The sequence below is a fragment of the Elephas maximus genome, chromosome 20, assembly GCF_024166365.1.
Source record: "Elephas maximus indicus isolate mEleMax1 chromosome 20, mEleMax1 primary haplotype, whole genome shotgun sequence".
Classification (NCBI taxonomy): domain Eukaryota; kingdom Metazoa; phylum Chordata; class Mammalia; order Proboscidea; family Elephantidae; genus Elephas; species Elephas maximus.
The window spans coordinates 40,385,102-40,406,510 of NC_064838.1; the positions used below are offsets into that span (position 1 = coordinate 40,385,102).

The following is a 21,409-nucleotide window of genomic DNA, read 5'->3' on the forward strand; positions in this document are numbered from 1 at the left end:
AGTCTGGCCTAGCTTTCTCTAACCCTGGGCTTCAGAGAACTTTGTAGCTGCTGTTCCCTCTGCCTGGAACACTCTTCTCCTAGATCTTCCCATGGTTGGTTCCTTCTTGCCTTGAGATATCAGCTGAAATGTCACCACCCCAGAAAAGCCCTCCTTGATACCCTAGCAGAAGTAGCAACTGCCCCCCAGTCACTATCTCACCTGTTATCTGCTGCATTTTCTTCAGATACTTGCCACTAGCTGACTTCTTACTACACCCGCTCCTCACTTATCAACATGGTTAGATTCCAAACACCAGGTCATTAAGCGAAATCAGCTTTATGTAAAAATGGAGAATGACCACAGCATTATATAACTACCAAATTACATCATTACGTAACCGCCAAACTGAGATTCATGGCCCAACCAGGTTGACACATAACCTTAACTGTCACAGCCAGCATTACTCTTACCTTGCACCTTGGCGTTTGTGATTGCCAGATGTACATCATTAATGTGCAAATAGTCATAGTAGATTTTTTACTATTGTCGAAAATGTGAAATTTCAGATAACAGCATAGTCAGTAAGTAAGGAGAAGGAGTACTAATCTGTAAATGAATATAGGTAGGATAATTTCTTTTAGTCTGATGGTTAAGAGCTCACCACACACCCTCTGTGTCACCTGGGTTTCCTCAACTGTAAATGGACATGATGACATTGGGGTCAATTTCCTGAGGTTGGTGGAAAGGTTAAACAAATTGAAACATCACGGTATTTTGAACAGGGCCTGGTATAAGGTGAATAGCCGATAAGTGGGTGACTGATAGAATATCCGTCCTCTGTTAGAAAAGAAAGTGGCCGGGGGTGGTGGAAGGTGCCAAGCATGGACCACCCACTCACAGCGCGGCCCTGGGCAGCTCACTGCCACTCTACTGAGACTCCTTCCTGCGGCAGGTCCCCAGGCTTGGAACTGAGAGGCTGTGAGCCAAGAGTTGCCTCTCCCTGCAGCCCATGGGGGAGCTGAGTGCTGGCCAACCTTCAGAGATAAAGTGGAGACACTTCCCCATCCTCTGTTATCTGAGCTAGAGATGCCGCCAAGGCGGCGATCCCCCCGGGAGCCCAGCCAGGGCTGTTATCGCAGACAGAGCGCGCATCACCCACAAGGAATTTGGGCCCTTGGCCTGGCCGAAGTGCGGCTGGAAGAAGTTTCAGGATAAGGAGGCCCAGACAGAACAGACAGAACAGGCAGCGGTACTATGTGCGTCAATGACAATCTTACCCACCTCCTGGGCACCAGGCGCCGGGGCTCCCCTGTCCACCTGGATCGCCCGCATGGAAGGAGAAGGCTTACTGGGATTGCTGAGTGTGGGCTTTTGCTGAGCAGCTTTGGGGAGGCCACCGCCCCTCTCTGTGCTTCAATACTGGCATCTGAAAAACAAGGGTATCAATAGAATTAGCCACCACCACAAGAAAGGTGTCGGGTTTAGGAGCATGGGCTCTGGAGCCGAACAGCCTTGGCTTAAATCCATATTCTCCCTGTCTGCCCTTCTTCCATAGGTGGCGTCACCTCTCTGGCCCTGGTGGCCCCATCTATAAAATAGTTCCTGCCTCCTAGGATTGCTTTGAAGTTAAGATGCTTAGAGCAGTGTCTGGCATGTGGTGAACCAAAAAAAACCAGTTCCCATTGAGTCACTTCAAACCCATGGTAACCCCATGTGTGTCAAAGCAGAACTGTGCTCCATAGGGTTTTCATGGTTATAATCTTTCTGAAGTAGATTGCCAGGCCTTTCTTCCAAGGCACCCCTGGGCGGATTCCAACCACCAACCTTTCAGTTAGCAGCCAAGCACTTAACCATTTGTGCCACTCAGGGACTGCTACATGATAAGCCTTCCACTAGATGTTTGCTGTTGTTGTTACTATTGATTGCAAACAACCTAAACCAACTTGAGCTATTTGGAGGAGAAAAGGGATTTGTGATCACATTTTGTCTCCAGGAACCAAGCTTGGAGGGATTAGAGCCAGCAACAGGGTCTGATATCTCTCTGCACATCTGGGTGCAGGCAGCATGGGGTCTTTCCCACCTCCAATGGTGAGCCAGGATGCCCCACCCACCAGACCTTCTGTGCCACTGCCTCTGGAGACTGAGGGGACTCCCTGTCCTCCAAGAGTGGGTCTACACTGGGCCTGCTTTGTCACATCCTATCTCCCGGTCAGAGTCTGCTGCAGCCACATCTGCTGGTGAGCGAGGTCCCCTGTCTGTCCCTAGCTGCAACGGAGGCCAGGAAATTGAGGTTCTAGCCTCCCCAAGACCCCAAGGGGGCAAGTTCCACAGATCTAGGAGAGAGATCCAAGGTGATAGGCAGTAACTTTCAGACAGGCCCCCGCCTCACCCAGGGGGTGGCACTACCTACAGAGACCAGAGCAGCCCCACCCCAGCCTCAAGCTTTAGAACAAGGCTTCTCAAACTTGGCTGTGCGTTAGAATCACCTGGGGAATTTTTTTCAAATACCAGTGTCTAGACTCTACTCCTGTACAATCCTGTCTGAATCTTCAGAGGTGGAGCCAGGCATCAGTATATTTTTTTAAATCCTCAGTTGGTTGACAGGTGCTGCCAAGTTTGAAATACGTGCTTTAGAGGGCCTCGTTCTGGCCACCTTCCTCCAGCTGCACCCCTCCCCTCGGGGTGAGAAGTCTGTGAAACATGCCTACCTGGAGCCTGTGATGCCTCCCCCTCCTCTAGACCACATACCAGGGCCTGGAATTCCCTGTTTCAATGGCTCTGGGCTGTGCAGCCTTCTTCCCCTTGTTCGTTCTCCCAAGAGTTGGCCACACCCTCAATCTCCAGACCTCTGGGCTTGAGGGATGGCCAAGAGGAGCTTCTGACAGGTGGCATAAATGGAGCTTGGACATATGGGCACGTAGTCAAACATTGGGGCCAAATTCAGGCTCTTATTCAGCCTTCTCTAGTCCAGTCCTTGCCCACCTTTCCAGCCCATTCACCCAACCATGCCCCATCCCTACTCCCCAGCTTCCTATTCTTGAACCAAATGAAAAGCTGATTTGGTACTTTCCCACCTCCCTGCAATTTCCTTTTCCACATGAATGTTTTCTACCCACCCAGGTCCTCTCCACTTGTGCCCCTGCTGTTCGAAACACAGTGATAGAAATTTTAGCTGATGTGGTGTAACGAATTGCTTTTATATGGTCTTTCTAGCCATGATCTTGTAACTTCCACTAAATGATTGTCTGGGACTATGCAAATAAGGTGCATAAAAATCTTGCAGACATTTTACTATGCAAATAAGGTGACTGTGGCCTACTAAGGTGATTGGTCAGTTTTGCCATCCTGCTAATCTTAGAAGGGCTAATCCCACAAAGGTTGAGGAAGACCTCAGTACCATCAAGAGGAAGGGTCTGCAGTGGAGTGCGTCCCTTGGACCCAGGGTCCCTGCACTGAGAACCTCTTAGGCCCAGAAGAAAGAACAAATGCTGAAGATGGTGAGAGACAGAGGTGGTGAGCCTGCCCAGCCCATGGAGCAACAGCTGAGCACCTTTGGGCAGGAGGCTTGCCAGTGGAGCTAAAAAAGCTATAACAGTTGCTTGTACAGGGCAAGAGAGGCCTGAGTGGACCCCATGCAGGAGTTGCATGTCTCTCCCCTGTACTGGGCAGCGGGGTCCCAGGTAGTGTAGTGGCAAGAGAGCCCCACAGGCCCAGGTAGCATGAGGAGAGCTGGCAGCAGAGGCTCAGGAGATCCAGTGCAGGGATCCTCCATCAGGCAGCAAGGCCCAGCGAGGCCCAGCAGCAAAGCAGAAGCCTCAGGAGCCATGCAGGCCCCTGAGCAGCGTGGTTGTAGCCGGAAGAAGCAGTGATGTGACCTGACCCATGACACACCTGCACAGCAACCTGAGAATGGACATGGGTAATTTGTAGAAGGGTAAGCATTTCACTTCTGAGAATCTGTTATTGTTTAATGTTTGCTTTCTATAAATAATAATAATGGCTTTTACGTTGCCAACACTGTGTAAGTGTCTCATGTGTCTGGCTCAGTCACAGGTGAACGTAGCACACATAGAATGGTGGATGCCAATGGGTGTATGTGTCTTATTTCTAGCAGTCTAATGGCTGTGTGGAAGTTTGAGGCACAGCCTGTCTGCATGTGCAATGCAGACAGATAGACATGTACATACAGCTGGACACACAGCTGCCTAGTAAAGACTACACTCCCAGCCTCCCTTGCAACTCAGTAGGACCATGAAAGTTTTGTACCACTGCATGGGAGCAGAGGTGATGTGGGCAACTTCTGGCTCGTACCTTTCCCCTTTTGCCTTCCTGCTGGCTGAAATGAGGGCCAGTGGTGGACCTGGAGCTGAGCAGCCATCGTGTATTACAAGAGCTCAGCTGCTAACCAAAAGGTTGGCAGTTCGAAGGAGCTCCTGATAATTGTAATGGCACAATCTTCACATGAAAGAGAAACAACCTTTGTAAGGCCGGGGCTATTCAGCAGTCTTTTAGGGTCTCTGTGTTATAGCAGCTGTCTTAGTCATAGTTTTTTTTGGGTACTGGGTTATAACAGAAATACTACAAGTAGCTGGCTTTAACAAAGGGAAATTTATTTTCTCACAGTCTAATAGGCTAGAAGCCCAAGTTCAGGGCGCCAGGTCTGGGGGGAAGGCTTTCTCTTTCTGTCGGCTCTGGAGGAAGGTCCTTGTTGTCAATCTTCCCCTGGATGAGGAGCTTCTCTGTGCAGGAACCCCAGATCCAAAGGATGCACTCTGCTGCTGGTGCTCCTTTCATGGCGGCATGAGGTCCCCATGTGTCTCCGCTCGCTTCTGTCTTTTAGATCTCAAAAGAGATTGGCTTAAGATACCACCTAACCTTGTAGAACTCATCAATATAACTGCCACTAATCCATCTGATTACACCATAGTGATAGGATTTATAACATGTAGGAAAATCACATCAGATGACAAAATATTAGACAATCATGCAATACTGGGAATCATGACCTAGCCAAGTTGACAGATATTTTGGGGGGGACACAATTCAATCCATGACAGCAGCCTAACCTATACCTAACTGATGACCATCCTTCCCACTTCCATATTTAGCTCAAATGCTCCTGCTGAGAAGGCACAGGCACACTGTGCTTCAATCTTCCACAAGAGCTCATGGTTTGCAGCTCTCCAGAAAGACTTGTGCAGTCTACGTCTGTGGTCTCTGCTCACCCATTCCTCTACTCCAGGTATCAACACTTTGAGTCTCCTCTCTAGAACCCCTTTTCTTTATCCTGTTGTTCAGAAGGAGCTGACCCTCCTCTCCTGGGTGGGCACCTGCCCTGTCCTGGCCCACTAGGGTGTTCCATCCCCACCACAGTGTTTGGCTTAGGAAGGGCACATGGCTCAAATAAAGGAGATCATTTAAAGCAAACTGTGCCTGGATTGAGGTCCTTGGGTCGGCCACATGAATGTGCTTATCTACTAACTGAAAAATTGGAAGAAGCAGCCTGGTGATCTGCTTCCATAAAGAATGTTGTTGTTGTTAGGTGTCATCAAGTCAGTTCCTACTCATAGCGACCCTATGTACAACAGAACAAAACACTGCCCAATCCTGCACCTTCCTCACAATCGTTGCTATGTTCAAGCTCATCATTGCAGCCACCGTGTCAATCCATCTTGTTGAGGGTCTTCCTCTTTTTCACCGGCCCACTACTTTACCAAGCATGATGTCCTTCTCCAAGGACTGATCCCTCCTGATAACGTGTCCAAAGTATGTGAGACAAAGTCTCACCACCCTTGCTTCTAAGGAGCATTCTGGCCGTACTTCTTCCAAGACAGATTTGTTTGTTTTTTTGGCAGTCCATGGTATATTCAATATTCTTTGCCAACACCATAATTCAAAGGCATCAGTTCTTCTTCTGTATTCCTTATTCATTGCCCAGCTTTCACATGTATACGAGGCAATTGAAAATATTATGGCTTGAGTCAGGCATATCTTAGTTCTCAAAGTGACATCTTTGCTTTTCAACACTTTAATGAGTTCTTTTGCAGAAGATTTGCCCAGTGCAATACGTCATTTGGTTTCTTGACTGTTGCTTCCACGGGCACTGATTGTGGATCCAAGCAAAATGACATCCTTGACAACTTCAATCTTTTCCCCATTTACCATAATGTTGCTTATTGGTCCAGTTGTGAGGATTTTTGTTTTCTTTTTGTTAAAGTGTAATCCGTACCGAAGGCTATAGTCTTTGATCTTCATCAGCAAGTGCTTCAAGTCTTTTTTGCTTTCAGCAAGCAAGATTGTGTCATCTGCATATCACAGATTGTTAATGAGTCTTCCACCAATCCTGATGCCACATTCTTCTTCATATACTCCAGTTTATCAGATTAAAGATTACAGCCAAATAATAAAATCTATTAAGAAAACATTCTGCATCCCACTTTGAAGAGTGGCATCTGGGGTCTTAAACATTAGCAAGCAGCCATCTAAGATGCATCAATTGGTCTCAACCCACCTGGATCAAAGGAGAATGAAAAACACCAAGAACACAAGGTGATTACAAGCCCAAGAGACAGAAAGGGCCACATGAACCAGCGACTACATCATCCTGAGGCCAGAAGAACTAGATGGTGCCTGGCTACAACCAATGACTGCCCTGACAGGGAACACAACAGAGAATCCCTGAGGGAGCAGGAGAGCAGTGGGATGCAGACTCCAAAGTCTCATAAGACCAGACTTAATGGTCTGACTAGAAGGACCCTGGTGTTCATGGCCCCCAGGCCTTCTGTTGGCCCAGGACAGGAACCATTCCCAAAGCCAACTCTTCAGACATGGATTGGACTAAACAATGGGTTGGAGAGGGATGCTGGTGAGGAGTGAGCTTCTTGGATCAGGTGGACGCTTGAGACTATGTTGGCATCTCCTGCCTGGAGGGGAGATGAGAGGGTGGAGGGGGTTAGAAGCTGGCGAAAAGGACACGAAAAGAGAGAATGGAGGGAGAGAGCAGGCTGTCTCATTGGGGGGAGAGTAATTGGGAGTGTGTAGCAAGGTGTGTATGGGTTTTTGTGTGAGAGACTGACTTGATTTGTAAACTTTCACTTAAAGCACAATAAAAATTATTAAAAAAAAAAAAAAGATTACAGCCAAGATAAACCCTGTGGAGTATGTAGGCACATATATGTATAAAAACAAACAAACAAAAAAACCCCATCGCCTTCAAGTTGATTCCAACTCATAGCATAGTAGAACTGCCCCATGGGGTTTTCAATGAGTGGCTGGTGAATTCGAACTGCTGATCTTTTTGCTTAGCAGATGAGTTCTTAACCACTGAGCTACCAGGGCTCCATATATAAGTATAGGTATGTATATATGTTTGTGTATATAGTATATGCACATGTATATGTATGTGCATCTATGCGACTGTATGCACATATATTTATATATAATAAAGCACATAGGGGACACAGTTATGGATACTTCTTAGACATAGCCAAACACTGGATTTCTGGGTTTGAAGGATTAGGACCATAGTCTCGTGGGATATCTTGATCAATTAGCATAATATACTTCATAAAGTTATGTTCTGCCTCCTGGTTTGGTGAGTTGTGTCTAGGGTCTTAAAAGCTTGCGAGTGGCCGTCTAAGATACAACTATTGGTCTCTACTCATCCAAAGCAAAAGAGAAAGAAGGAAACCAAAGACTCAAAGAAGAAACTAGTCTACAAGACAAACGATCTACACAAACCACAGCTTTTCATCTACCCCAGCTTCACCTACCCAGAGACCAGAAGAACTAGACGGTGCCACTACCAACTATTCTAGCCAGGACCACCATAGATAGACCCTGATAGAATGGGAGAAAAATGTAGAACAGAACCTCACGTTTCTAAAACAAAAAACCAAGCTTTGAACTAAAACTAAACCCTGAGGTCACCTTGTGGCTAAATAACAAATTGGCTCAAAAAATAATGAATATCACCTGTAAGTACTGCACTCCTTTAAAAAAAATCACCTCTATGAGAGCAAACAGTCAACAATTACTGTAGAACCGGGATGAGAATATAAGGGGCAGGTAAAGTAGATTAATAAAAATAGAACAACCAGAAAGGAAATAAAGGGAAAGTTCACGCATTGTGAAGAATGTAACCAATGTCACAGAACAACTTGTATAGAAATTATTGAATGAGGACCTAAAATCCTGAGTAAACCTTCACCAAAAACAATAAAATATTATTAAAAAAAAAAAAAAAGACCCTATGGAGCAGTCCTGCTCTGTAATACATGGGGTCACCATGAGTCAGAATCTACTCAAAGGCAGCAGAGGAAAGCAGGGCTGAAAGGAGAAAGAGATAGCCAGCCTTCACCCAACAAAATGTTTAAGCACCTGGTTACAGCTCTTCCTGAAGCCAACACATTTCTAGATTTTTCAGTTACAGGGATCAGTACATTCCCTTTGGGGCATCAACCATTTTGAGTTGGGGTTTTATTACTTGCACTCAAGAGTCTTGACTAATAGGTTTGTCTCATTGAGGCAGCATTGCCTACCAAGTCTGGTGCCTGTTCTTCCCAGTCCCCCTTTGTGCACTGGGGTTGGTCACTGGGGGCCTGTTTTTTATGCTAGCCACACTCTCCAAGGGTGGTTTGCCTTAAATGAAGGGGGGCAACAATTGAGATGAAAAATAAGCTCATATTTGTTAATCACGTGCTGCATGCCAAGCACATTCATAGGCACCTTACATCGATTAATTCATTTAATCCTCTGAGCAATCCTAGGGGTGCTGGATATTATTGCCCCCATTTTACAGACAAAGAAACTGAGTCTCACTGGCCTAGCTAGGACCCCATCCCAGAGCAGTCTGACTCATGTCTGCATGTTTCACCCTGCTATAAAAAAAAAAAAAATAGGGTGGAACAAATCATAGTGAGGCAGTGAGGTGGGGTGAGCCCTTGGCAGAGAGGTCAGAGGGGCTAGGTGCATGGAATGGGGTATGTAGAGGGGAGAAAGGGGGAACCATTAAACTTTTTCTTCCACTCTGGGGTTTCTCTACACTTTCCCAAGCTGCGTATTCCAGGAAAGCTGCCTGGCTGGACACCTCCCGTCTGGGAATGGTTAGACCCCACCTCAGATGGCCCTGCTCACTCGTGACTCACCCCGCCTGTCCCTCCGCCTGGTGTGATGAAATTTCTGGCACTTCTTAGAAGCTGTGGTCACCCTGGATAAGACTTGGACCAGCCTTGCTGTTCAGGCCAGCTCTCCCGGCAGGGCAAAGGGCGAGGGAGGGAAGGGTGCCAAGCTCAGAGGCTGGGACCTTCCCAGTGTGCTGAGAAAGGAGGCTGAGGGGTGTCAGAGCCTCTTCCCTACTGGAGCAGCCCAGAGAGGGAATGGACTTTCCTAAGGCCACACAGTAGAGCCCTGAGGGGCTGAAAGGGGCCCCCAAGTCAGCAAAGGTAGCCCAGAAATGGGAGGCCTGGTCCCAGCAAGTCTCTTGTCTACTCTGAACCTCTGTTTCCTTCTCTGTGAAAGAAGAGAGTCTGGTGCTGATTTTAAGAATTAGGAAATACATATAATAAAACGTTCAACACCAGCAAATCTACCTTCGCAAGTGAAATTCTTCCAACTGCCTTTGTATGTATGGTGCAAACAATTAACTCTCTCGGCTGCTAACCAAAAGGTTGGAGGTTCCAGTCCACCCAGAGGTGCCTCAGAAGAAAGGACTGGCAATCTACTTCCAAAAAATCAGCCATTGAAAACCCTATAGCACACAGTTCTACTCTGATACACGTGGGGTCGCCATGAGTCGGAGACAGTTGATGGCAACTGGTTTTATTTATTACCACAAATTCTAATGAACATCTTGGGTGCTGTTTTTCTCATGTGCTGGATTGTGGCCATTTTCCGCATCTGTAAATATTTATCTACAGAATCATGGTCAACAGCTGTATAGTATTCCACTGTCTGCTATAGCCACAGTTTATTTATCTGATCCTCTGTTGATTGTTTCCAATTTTTCTAATTATGAAAACTGATTTCAAGCATTTCCTCGAGTCTACATTTGTGAGTGCTTGTCCATCTCCAAAAGTTGTGAGGTCAAAGGGTATGTACATTTTTTAATGTTTTTGATATACATATGTATATATTGCAAAGGGGCCCTCTAGGAAGTTGGGCAAATTTACTCCCACCAATAGTGTGTGAAAATGCTCAGTCCTCACATATTCACTGTCACAGGTAGTGTTATGGATTGAATTGTGTCCCCAGAAAATATGTGTTGTAAATCCCAACCTCTATGCTCATGGTCATAATCCCATTTGGGAATGGGTTGTCTTTGCTACATTAATGAGACAGGATTAGTGTAGGGTGTGTCTCGAGTCAATACCTTCTGAGATATAAAAGAGATTAAACAAGCAAATGAGTGAGTGGGGGGTAGGGGGAGAGATAGATGCCAAGTCACATGAAGATTGCCCGGGAGCAGAAGCTCAAAAGAGACATGGACCTGCCTCCAGAGCCGAGAGAGAGAAAGGCTTCCCCTAGGGTCAGCGCCCTGAATTCGGATTTCTAGCCTCCTAAACTGTGAGAAAATAAATTTGTGTTTGTTAAAGCCACCCACTTGTGGTATTTCTGTTATAGCAGCACTAGATGACTAAGACAGGCAGTATCAGTCTTCCAAGTTTTCGCTGATTCAGTTAGGTGAAAATGGTACCTCGTAGTAGTGATGGTTGCACAACATTGTAAATGTAATTAATGCCACTGAATTGGACACTTAAAAATGGTTAAAATTGCAAAAAAAAAAAAAAAAAAGTAATCTTATTGGTTGAGGCTGACCAAATTCTTTAAATGTTTATTAGCCAGTTGTGTTTCTTCTTTTGAGAATTGTATGCATGTATTTTTTCATTCAACGGAGAAAAGATTGAAGTTGTCAAGGATTTCATTTCACTTGGATCCACAATCAACAGCCATGGAAGCAGCAGTCAAGAACTCAAAAGACGCATTGCATTGGCTAAATCTGCTGCAAAGGACCTCTCCAAAGTGTTGAAGAGCAAAGATGTCACCCTGAAGACTAAGGTGCGCCTGACCCAACCCATGGTATTTTCAATCACATCATACGCACGTGAAAGCTGCACAATGAATAAGGAAGACCGAAGAAGAATTGATTCCTTTGAATTGTGGTGTTGGCAAAGAATATTGAATATACCATGGGCTGCCAAAAGAACGAGCAAATCTGTCTTGGAAGAAGTGTGGCCAGAATGCTCCTTAGAGGCAAGGATGTCGAGACTGGGTCTTACATACTTTGGACATGTTGTCAGGAGGGATCAGTCCCTGGAGAAGGACATCATGCTCAGCAGAGTACAGGGTCAGCGGAAAAGAGGAAGACCCTCAACGAGGCGGGTTGACACAGTGGCTCAACAATGAGCTCAAGCATAACAACGATTGTAAGGATGGCACAGGATGGGGCAGTGTTTCGTTCTGTTGTGCATAATAGGGTCGCTATGAGTTGGAACCGACTCGATGGCACCTAACAACAACAACAACAACATTTTTCATTCCCATCACCTGCCTGCCTGTTTGTTGTACTGTGGTGACTTTCACGTTGCTGTGATGCTGGAAGCTATGCCACCGGTATTTCAAATATCACAGGGTGGACAGGTTTCAGTGGAGCATCCCGCCTAAGACAAAATAGGACGAAAGGCCTGGCAATCAACTTCTGAAAATTAGCCAGTGAAAACCTTATAGATCACAACAGAGCATTGTGGAACTTGCTTTGGATTTGTCATTGGGAAAGACCAACAGCTAGAGGGGACATCACATTTGGTGAAGTAGAGGGCCATCAAGAGGCAGAGCGACCCTCAGGTAAGATGGATTGGCCCAATACCCACAACAATGGACTCAAACATGCCAGTGATCGAGAGTATGACACAGGACCAGGCAACGTTTCTTTCAGTTGTACATAAGGTTGCCATGAGTTGGAGTCAACGATCTATTCTTCATTCATTTTCACTATTGAAATGTTCACCTTTATGATAATACTTTGAAATTCTTTGTAGGAGTAACGGCCTCTGCTTTAACCTTGGTTACTTCGTTTTGTTTTGTTTTTTCGCATAGGGAATTTTTAAATGTTGACGTAGACACTGTAGGGTATGGAACCCCTTTGCAGTGGATGATTTGGCCTTTTGGTCCTAGTTCTGAGAGCAAGGCCACATCTAAGGCCAAGGAGTGAGGGCCGGCCAAACTAAGAGGGATCACCTGGGGGCCCAATGCTGACTAAGCCGTGGTGAAGCCAATAAAAGTCTATGAAGCCTTTGGCTCACTGGAGCATCCCAGGCTGGGCTCACTCTGTTCTTGGAGAGGGGGTGAGTGCATCCCCTGGGGACAGGGAAGCTCCATGCTGAAGGACACTTCCCCTACCCCTAGTCTTTGTCCCAGGGTGGAGACATCAGTCTGGGGGATAAGAGATTGGAAGACTCATCAGAAGGGACAGACATCAGAAGCAGCAGGAACCCTGGATGTGGTAGAGGGCAGAGCCAGGAGAAAACAGCAGCAGGGGCCAGGAGAAGTGAAGCTGGAGTCCGCTAAGCAGAGAAGTGAGAGCAGAGTGGTCTGAGAGGAGTGGGCAGAGAAGTGTAACACCCTGGGGGCTGCAGCAGCACCGGAGGCCACCGAGACCACGAGCAGGAGGGCAGAATCAGAAACCTGGCTGAGAGCGAGAGGCCCAGAGACGGCACAGGGGGCCTGGCCGAGGGCGCCAAGGGGACCTTTCCACCTAGCCTGGGTACACCCTGCGTAAGGGTTGCACTCAGAATAGTTCTGCTTCAGGAGACACCAAGCCAGGACTGTCCCGAGGCTGCTGGTTGAGAGCAGAACCAGCAGCGAAGGGGGCAGGCCAAGAAATGTGCTAGACAGGTGACATAAGTAAACATCGACTCCTCACCATGAAGCTATTATTCAAGAGTGAACATTGATTTCTTTGCGTTGTTTGCTCTCTAGTTTTCACATGCCAACACTCTGAGAGTGTCTAGTGTGCTCAGCCTCTGATCGGATGAATGTGAACAACCTGTGTATGCACCACAATAATAAATGTACTTTGTTTCAATGACCAGTGAGAGCATCACAGATACGGCATCTGTGCAGTGTGTGTGTGTGTGTGTGTGTGTGTGTGTGGTCTATGGCTTCAGATTTGTGCTTAGAAAGGCCTTCCCCATTCTGAGATAGAAATAGCAAGCTGTCTATATTCTCTTCTAGTTCTTTTTTTTTTTCATTCATTTATTCATCCATCGGTTCATGAATTGTTGCATTTAAATCTAACCCCGCAGCTCTCTGGCTACTACATACCACACATCTGGTGGTTGGGTCCTCTAGCACATTGCCTTATTGGGGGACATGAATTTCCAGTAATGCCTGGTACTCTCCCCTTCTAGGCATGTGAGGAAGGAAAACACACCTCTGTTTAGATAGCAGACCTTGAGCTCTGAGGCTTCAAATACCCTCTGGTTACCTAACAGGCCTCGACCCAGCCAGTCCTTGGATATGGACCAGTTTAGGATAATGATGTTTATGGCCGCCATGAAAATGCATCACTCAGACCTCCTGATGTGAGAGTGACTGCTGGCCCCTCTAGATCCACCTTCGCATCCTGCTGAGACCACCGTGAGCTGCTCCCAGCCAACCGCAGAGCACCAAACCAAACCCATTGCCGTCTAGTTGATTCCGACTCATAGCGACCCCATAGGACAGAGTAGAACTGCCCCATAGGGTTTCCAAGGACCGGCTAATGGACTGGAACTGCATACTTTTTGGTTAGAAGATATAGTTCTTAACCACTGCACCACAAGGGCTCCAGAATTGCCATATGACCCAGCAATTCCACTCCCAAGTATATATAGAACAGACTTGAAAGTAGGGACTCAAAGAGATGCTTGCACACCAATGTTCATTGCAGTACTATCCACAAGAGCCAAAAGATGGAAACAACGCAAGTGCCCATCAACAGACGAATGGATAAAAGAAATGTGGTGCCTCCATACAATGGAATATTATTCAGCCATAAGGAGAAATAAAGTTGTGATACATGCTACGATGTGGCTGAAACTTGAAAACATCATGCTAAGTTAAAAAAGTCAGATGCAAAAGTAAAAACATTGTCTGATCCCACTTATGGAAAATATCTAGAATCAGCAAATGCCTAGGGAGCAAAGGGCGGCTGAAGGGGGAGGTATTCCTTAAGTGGTACTGTTTCTGTGATGGGTGACGAAAAAATCGGAATCAAATATGGTTGCGCAACATGGGACAGATAATTAATGCCACTGAATTGTATGCATTAAATTGGTAGAACTGGCAAATGTATTGTTATATATATTTCACCACAATAAAATAAAATAAAGTAGCTGGAGAACTCCCCATTGTCTTGGCTGAATCTTCTGGAACTGAGCTGCATCCCAAGACTCTTCTTCCCCAGCGCTCCATCCTCCTCCCTCTCCTTTCACAGACGTCCCTGCCTTCTCCTGCTCCCTGCCTCAACAGTTTTCTTGCACATCTAATCCTGCCTTGGCATCTGCTTTTTTTTTTTTTCCTTAACTTTTATTGTGCTTTAAATTAAAGTTTACAAATCAAGTCAGGCTCTCACACAAAAATTTATATACACCTTGCTATGTAATCCTAGCTGCTCTCTCTCTTATGAGACAGCACACTCCTTCTTTCTACCTTGTATTCCCCATGTCCATTCAGCCAGCTTCTGTCCCTCTCTGCCTTCTTATCTTCCCTACGCACATAGTCTCATGTGTCTACTTGAGCAAAGAAGCTCACTCCTCACCAGTATCATTTTCTATCTTGTAGTCCAGTCCGATCCCTATCTGAAGAGTTGGCTTGGGGAAGGCATCTGCTTCTTGACAGACCCAAACCAATGCAAGGAGAAAAATAGTAACAAAAATGGTCACCCAACCATTTTCTTATTCCTCCCTCTCCACCACATTGGAAGTTAAACACTCTGTGTCCCCACTTTATAGATGAGGAAAATGAGGCTCAGAGACAGGTGAACTTAGGTCCATACCCAGACACTTTCCACCTCTCCAAGAAGCTTGGGTGAGCTCTATGTCCCCCTGGAGTTGAAATTTATTGAATTCAGAGCCTCTCAAGTCAGGTCCTTTGCTCCTGGGGCCATGGCCCAGCAAGCTCTGTGTCTCTTTGTCCAACTCAGAGAGCTTTGGGCCCTGCTGGGCCACAGAAATGCCAGAGCGGACAAGGCCTAGAGCTCTCTTTTTCAGGTGGAAGGAGCCCAGGTCTGGCCTTGCCCCAGCTGAACCTGGAGTGGGAGGGCAGCACCCTGCATTCCCAGGCAACTATGCCCAAGAGGAAGGTTTTCCTCACACAGGGTGGTGACTCACCTCTTGGGGTCTGGCCCTGCCCTCTGGTCCTCTGGACCCACCTGCTTCTCTGCAGGCAAGGTCCTGGAGGCTCTTCTTCTCCAGGCTGAGCCACCCCAGCTCCTCCAAGCTCCTCTTGCCAGCTTCAGCCTGTCCCTCTTCCAGGCAGGGCTAGAGTAGGGGCTGGATATGGGATGTGGGGGGCAACCTTTGTGGTCCAGAGGGAAGCTTCACCTTCTATATTCTAACCGTAAGACTTCAGGTAATATGACCCAAGCTGTTAGTAGTTATTTGGGGTGACTGTAGTGCAATGGTTAAGTGCTCAACTGCTAACTGAAAGGTCAGTGGTTCAAACCCACTAGCCGCTGTATGGGAGAAGGATGTGGCAGTCTGCTTCCACAAAGATTTACAGCCTTGAAAACCCTATGGGGCAGTTCCACTCTGTCCTATAGGGTCACTATGAGTCAGAATTCAACTCAGATGGCAATTGGGTTCATTAGTTTTGTTTTGAATACGTTATCAAAGAGCCACCATGCACTGACTCCAGAGTCCCCCAGCCCCCCAGCTGAAGATTCAGAGCTGCTTGGCTCCATGCTAACCCAACTGACCTTAAGAACCCAGGGACAAGCCTGCCCATCTGCCCCTGGGCATCTTAACTGAGTCGCTCTTTGGTCTCTTTCCAGCCCAGCCAGTCCTCCCTGGAGCCTGCCTTGGCCTCTTCTTCCTTCCACCTCCTCTTCAAGACCCTGATAAGGCAGCGGGCGTGAACTCACACTCTCTGGAGCACACAGGCCAGTTGGCTTCAGCCCCAGGAATCAGAGAAGTTCCTCAGCAAGGTATGCCTTAATCTTCACTCTCCATCTGTCCAGCCCTGGCTTCCTGACAGGCTCAGGATATGGGCCCAGTCTCCACTCCACACTGATAATCTTTGCTCACCCTGACCCATCCATCCATCTATGCAGTGTCCATCCATCCATCCATTCATCTGTCCATCTATCTATGCAGTGTCCATCTGTCTATCCATGCATTGTCCATCCATCCATCCATGCAGCATCCATCCATCCACACAGCATCCATTCATCCATCCATCCATCCATACAGGGACAACAGAGCACATGGTTAAGAGCACAGACTCTGGCCAGGGCACCTGGGTTTGAAACCCAGCTCTGTCACTTACTAGTTTCCTCTCTGTGCCTCCATGTCCCCAAATATAAAATAACACTGCCCACGTCAGAACCCTGTTGTGTGGACTAAATGAATTAATATATGTAAAGTGCTCGGGAAGTGGCTTGCACAGAGTAAACAATCAAAATTAGCAAAGGTTATTCACTCAACAAATCTGTACTGGGCACCTACTACGGGCCAGACACTGCGCATCCTCCTGGGGATATTCGACAATAAATATGACGGGCTCACGCCTGGGTGGGAGACAGATCTAAAGTCACTACTCTCACAGACAAAGAGTGAAAGAGTCATGAAGACGCAGCCTTGAGGAGGTGGTGTGGGCCAGTTGTCAAGCCCATGAATGCTGGAGCCAGACAGCCTGGGTCCCAGCTGCATGATGACCTGGGGAAGCTCCTAACCTCATTGGGCCTACTTTTCTCTTCTATAAAATAGGGCTAATAGTGCCTACCTCATCAGGCTTTATGATGGCTAAATTAGTACAAATGTGGGAAGGTCTTCCTGTAGGGTTGCTATGAGTCAGGATTGACTCGACAGCAACGGGTTTGGTTTTTTTGGTTTGATGGGAAGGACTTAGAACAGGGCCTGGCACACATTAAGTGCTCCTGAGTAGTTAGTGAGGTTTCTGGGACGCTTCCAGGGAAGTCATATGGAAGCTGAGAAGTTATCTGGGGGAAGAAGTGAGAGCGAAGAGGACTCGCCAGGGCCTGGACCTTATGGGGTCCTGTGGCCTATGGGAAGAAGTTTGGTTTTTATTCTGAGAGCAATGGGGAGCCACTGAAGGATTTTAAAGTGGGGTGGTGATGTGGTCTGATTTCTGTCTTACAAGATCCATCTAGAGGCTGAGTGTGGGGGCAGGGAGCCCTTAGGAGGCTGGTACAAGAATCCATGTGGGACATGATGGGGTTCAGATGGGGTAGGAGCAGACGAGGAAGTGGTAGGATTGGAGAATTATTCAGAGGCAAGGCTGCAGAGGACTGGTGTGAATGTTGGGAGGGAGGGAGAAAGAGAGGCAGGATGCCTCCCTGGTCTGTGGCTCAGGAGGTGTCACTGATGGGTTGGACTCTCTGCTGAAAGGCACAGTACTCTTGATTCAAACAGGCCTAAGCCAAAAAAGGGAGCAGCTGACTTCAGGAATGAAAAAGTGGAGGGGTGGACTTCAAGCACAGCTGGATCCAGGTGCTTAAATATACACCAGGAGCAAATGTCTCCCCCCGCCCCCCGGTCCCTCAGCTCTGCTTCCCCTCTCCTCCATTTTCCACCAAGGCCATCTCTTCTGTTAACCAAAATTTCTCAGCAGCTCCAGCCCACAGCCCTTCTGGTGCAGCCAAAATAGTGCAGTAACCCAGTAGTCTTAAGACTCATTTTGATTGAAGGGCTTAAGTCAGGTATACCATCCTGAACCAATTGCTGTGGCCAGGAGAATGGCTGTGCCCAGCCCAGGTCATATGTTCTCTCTAAAAGTCTGGGAGAGCGCTGGATGGATCTCTAAATGGAAACTGGAGGCTGTTGTCGGAGGCTGGAGAGGAATTCATGAATGGCCCCTATGGACGGTGGTGAGTTTGCAGCCTTGGGTTTGAGGTCAATTTCTTCTACCACACTGTCAGGTACTTGGCACACATTTGTAAAATATATTCCTTGTAAGATCCCCACTGGGCACCAGGGGGCTTCATGAGGCTCATCAGTGATTGGCTTTCAGCCCAGAAGCCTGGGCCAATCCAGCCAATTACAATGCAGAGCTTCTTTATCTCTTGCTGGGCTGGGTACCAATGGGGCCAGGCGCACAAGGCAGATGGGAAAGTGGAGTTGATTAGTGGTTAGTGACTAATGATAAAGCAAGCAGGTTACACCCATTCAAAAAATGTGAGCCTGCAGGGGAGAGTGTCACCTGAGCCCAGTGGCTAATGTGAGCTATGTGGAAACACTGCAGAGGGGGTGTGAAAGACAGGGACACCCAGACTTTGGAAACCCTCTCATGTACCCCACTGTGGTGTAGCCCCTCCCCAAGAAGCAAACTCCTGACTTCTGTGGTAATCTTGCCCTTTACTGGCTTCAAAGTTTTACCACCTCTGTACACAGCCCTAAACCATCTGCTATTGTAGTTGGGGCTGTTTTTGAACTTAATGTAGCCAGACTCATCCTGTAAGTATTCTTCAAGGTGTCTGTGAGAGGCAGCCATGTCAGCGCCTGCAGCTGTCCTTCATTTATTTTCAGCGCTGTATGCTATTCCACTGATTAACTCTAACACAATGAGTGATCCTGTTGTCTATGAACATTTAGGCTGTTTCCTATTTTTTCCTATCACAAATCAGGCTGCGATAACTGTGTTTGTTCCAAGTCTCCTTTGGTGTTTGCAGGAGCTCTCCAAGGCCAATATCATGGCGTAGGAGTACTGGGTCATGGGGTGTGCACACGTTCAATTTCACTGGCTCGCGCCAAGCTGTAGTTTCAGGGTGTTTGTACCAACAGGCACTCCCACCAGCCTCTGCGGGCACTCCACTCCCTTGCCAACACTTGTTAAAGTTTGCCTGTGTAGTAGGTATGAAATGCTACCTTGGTATGGTTTCACTTTCCATTTCCCTTGTTACTAATGAAGACGTGCATCCTGACATATGTTTGTAAGCCATCTGCATTTCCTCTGTTATGAAATCCCTGCTCGTGGCTCTGCCCCTTGAAACTTTTTTTTTTTCTCTTTTGCAACTGCTGATTTCTAAAATATAAATCTGACCATGTGACTCCCTGTCTCTTAAGCCCTTCCATGGCTCCCCACCAGCCTCGGAATAAAGCCCAAGTTCAAGTTCAGCAGCCTGGCCGACAAGGTGGTGGTTTGGCTCTGCTCTGTCTTCGTTCTTGGTACGAGCCGTTTCCTCCCTCTTTCCTCTCAAGTTCCTCCCTTTGCTGTGGTCCTCCAGGGCTTCCTCCCCTGGATTGACCACACCCTGCTGTTGCAACCTTCCCACTCCTGCGTGTGCTCTGCCATCTACCAGAAACACCCCCCACCATCCCTGCTGATCCACCTCCCTGCCTGGCCGCTTCTCCCGCAGCCTTCAGGTCTCAGCTGAAGCCTCCCTTCCTCCAGGGAGCCCTCCAGGCTTCCCTTCACCCCCACCCCCAGGCTGTTCATCCAAGCCCCTGTGCACTCGTGTCTCAGGTGCTGCTCCCCTGGGCCCTAACGTCAGTGGGCTTCTCAGTCTTCCCCACCAGACAGCAAATTCCCTGAGGGCGAAGACCACGCCGTAGTGCTCCTGCTTATATCCCTGGATATAACCGAAGAGTATGGCTGCACCAAGTAAGCTCTCCAAAACTACACATGGCAGGGAGGGAAGGGGACAGGAACTGGCAGGGGCCAGCGTGGGACTGTTGAAGGAGAGCAGACACCGAGAGGACCCCAGGGACCCATGGGAGCTAACATTAAGATGAAGGAGGGGGAGCATGGGACTGGGAGTCAGGAGAGCTGGGGTCTGGTCCTCTCTAGCCTCAGTTTCCCCATTTGTACCAAGGGGAGCCCCTGACCTCCTTCCCATCACAGCCAGTGCCCTTGAGTGGCTGGCCTGAGACCTGACCTGCAATTCCAGGCCCAGGGAGCAGGCAGACTCAGGAGCAACAAAGGGACCTTGTTCCCCGGCCTCTTTGGCAGAATCTCTCCCTCCCCCTGCTCCCCTAGCTTGGCTCCAGCTTAACAAAACCATATGCCAACACATGGGGGGAGGCGGGAGGTGGGTGGGCAGCATCCCAGGCCCCTCTCAATGTCTGGGCGTCCTCCCAGAATGCCAATGCCATGGGCTCTGAGGGGAGTCCCCCATGCTTTTCCCAGCTGCACCAGGCCCACATCTGAGCCTCCCATGGGGCTGAGAGAGCTGGTGGAAGCGTTTTCATTTCTCCTCTCACCCAGCCATCATGCCAGCTCCTCAGGCGGGGATTGCCTCTAGGCCCATATTACAGATGAGGGACTAGGGAGGCTTGGGGGGCTTAAGGGGGAATCCTGCCCAGGCATTCTGAGTCCAGGTTCCCTGCCTGGAACACACCGCCCCCAAATCTCCCCACAGGGTGTCTTCCCCCAGCAAACCCACCTGGGCTTCTCTCAGGAAGACAAGGACAATGCAGCCTCTCCTCAGCAAGCCAGAGAATAGGCAGGGACGCATGTCATCGCCAGGCCTGCTGGACAGCTTCAAGGGGAGGAGAGGCCTCAACCCCCACTCAGCACATAGCCGAATCCGGAGATCTGCTGGGTGTCCACCCCCGCCTTCCACCCGCCTCCACATCCTGCCCAGCCGAAAGCCTCCCGGAGAGACTTCTGGCTCCAGTCACCATTCTGCCACCTACATTTGTGTGATGTGGACAAGGGACTCCCCTCTCTGCACTCCGTGTTCCCATCTGTGAAATGTCTATAAGGCTGCACGGATGGAGCAGAGCGGAGCACGTAGAGAGGCTATGGCCAGACGCCCACCAGAATCACAGAATGGAAAAGATAGGAAATACCAAGGGTGGGCAAGGACGCAAAGCAACTGGAACTCTTATCCATGGCTGCTGGGAGTCTGAAATGGCATGATCGTTTTAGAAAACACAAGTTGGCGGAATTGTCTAAAGCTGAACACACGTGTCTACTATGATGCAGAAATTCCACTCTTCGGTTTCTACTCGAGAGGGAGGAAAGTGTGCCTCCTCCGGAAAACACATACCAAAGCACCCCTGGCAGCCCTGTTCATAAGATTCCCAAACTGGAAATGCTCAGCTGCCCACCAGCATGGAGGGGATCCATACCTCCAGGTGCGCTCACACAATTGGGAGTCCCTGGGTGGTACAATCCGTTAACACACTTGGCTGCTAACCAAAAGATTGTCAATTCGAGTCCACTCAGAGGCACCTTGGAAGAAAGGCCTGGTGATCTCCAAAAGGTC

The 21,409-nt window shown here is 48.2% G+C and overlaps 1 protein-coding gene and 1 long non-coding RNA gene across 2 annotated transcripts in view; one reads left to right on the forward strand and one right to left on the reverse strand.

Moving 5' to 3' along the window:
- Window positions 1-20,696, reverse strand: part of FBLN2 (fibulin 2) — a 124,671-nt gene extending 103,975 nt beyond the window's left edge. Inside the window, exons 1-2 of the mRNA XM_049862516.1 lie at window positions 20,582-20,696; window positions 1,264-1,408 (exon numbers count right to left, since the gene is read on the reverse strand). The gene's annotated coding sequence lies outside the window, so the exon portion shown is untranslated. The remainder of the gene's footprint in view (window positions 1-1,263; window positions 1,409-20,581) is intronic.
- Window positions 19,115-20,647, forward strand: LOC126063972 (uncharacterized). The gene is made up of 3 exons (XR_007514423.1): window positions 19,115-19,364; window positions 19,703-19,800; window positions 20,558-20,647. It is a non-coding gene; the product is annotated as an uncharacterized LOC126063972 (long non-coding RNA).
- Window positions 20,697-21,409: the final 713 nt, after the last annotated feature.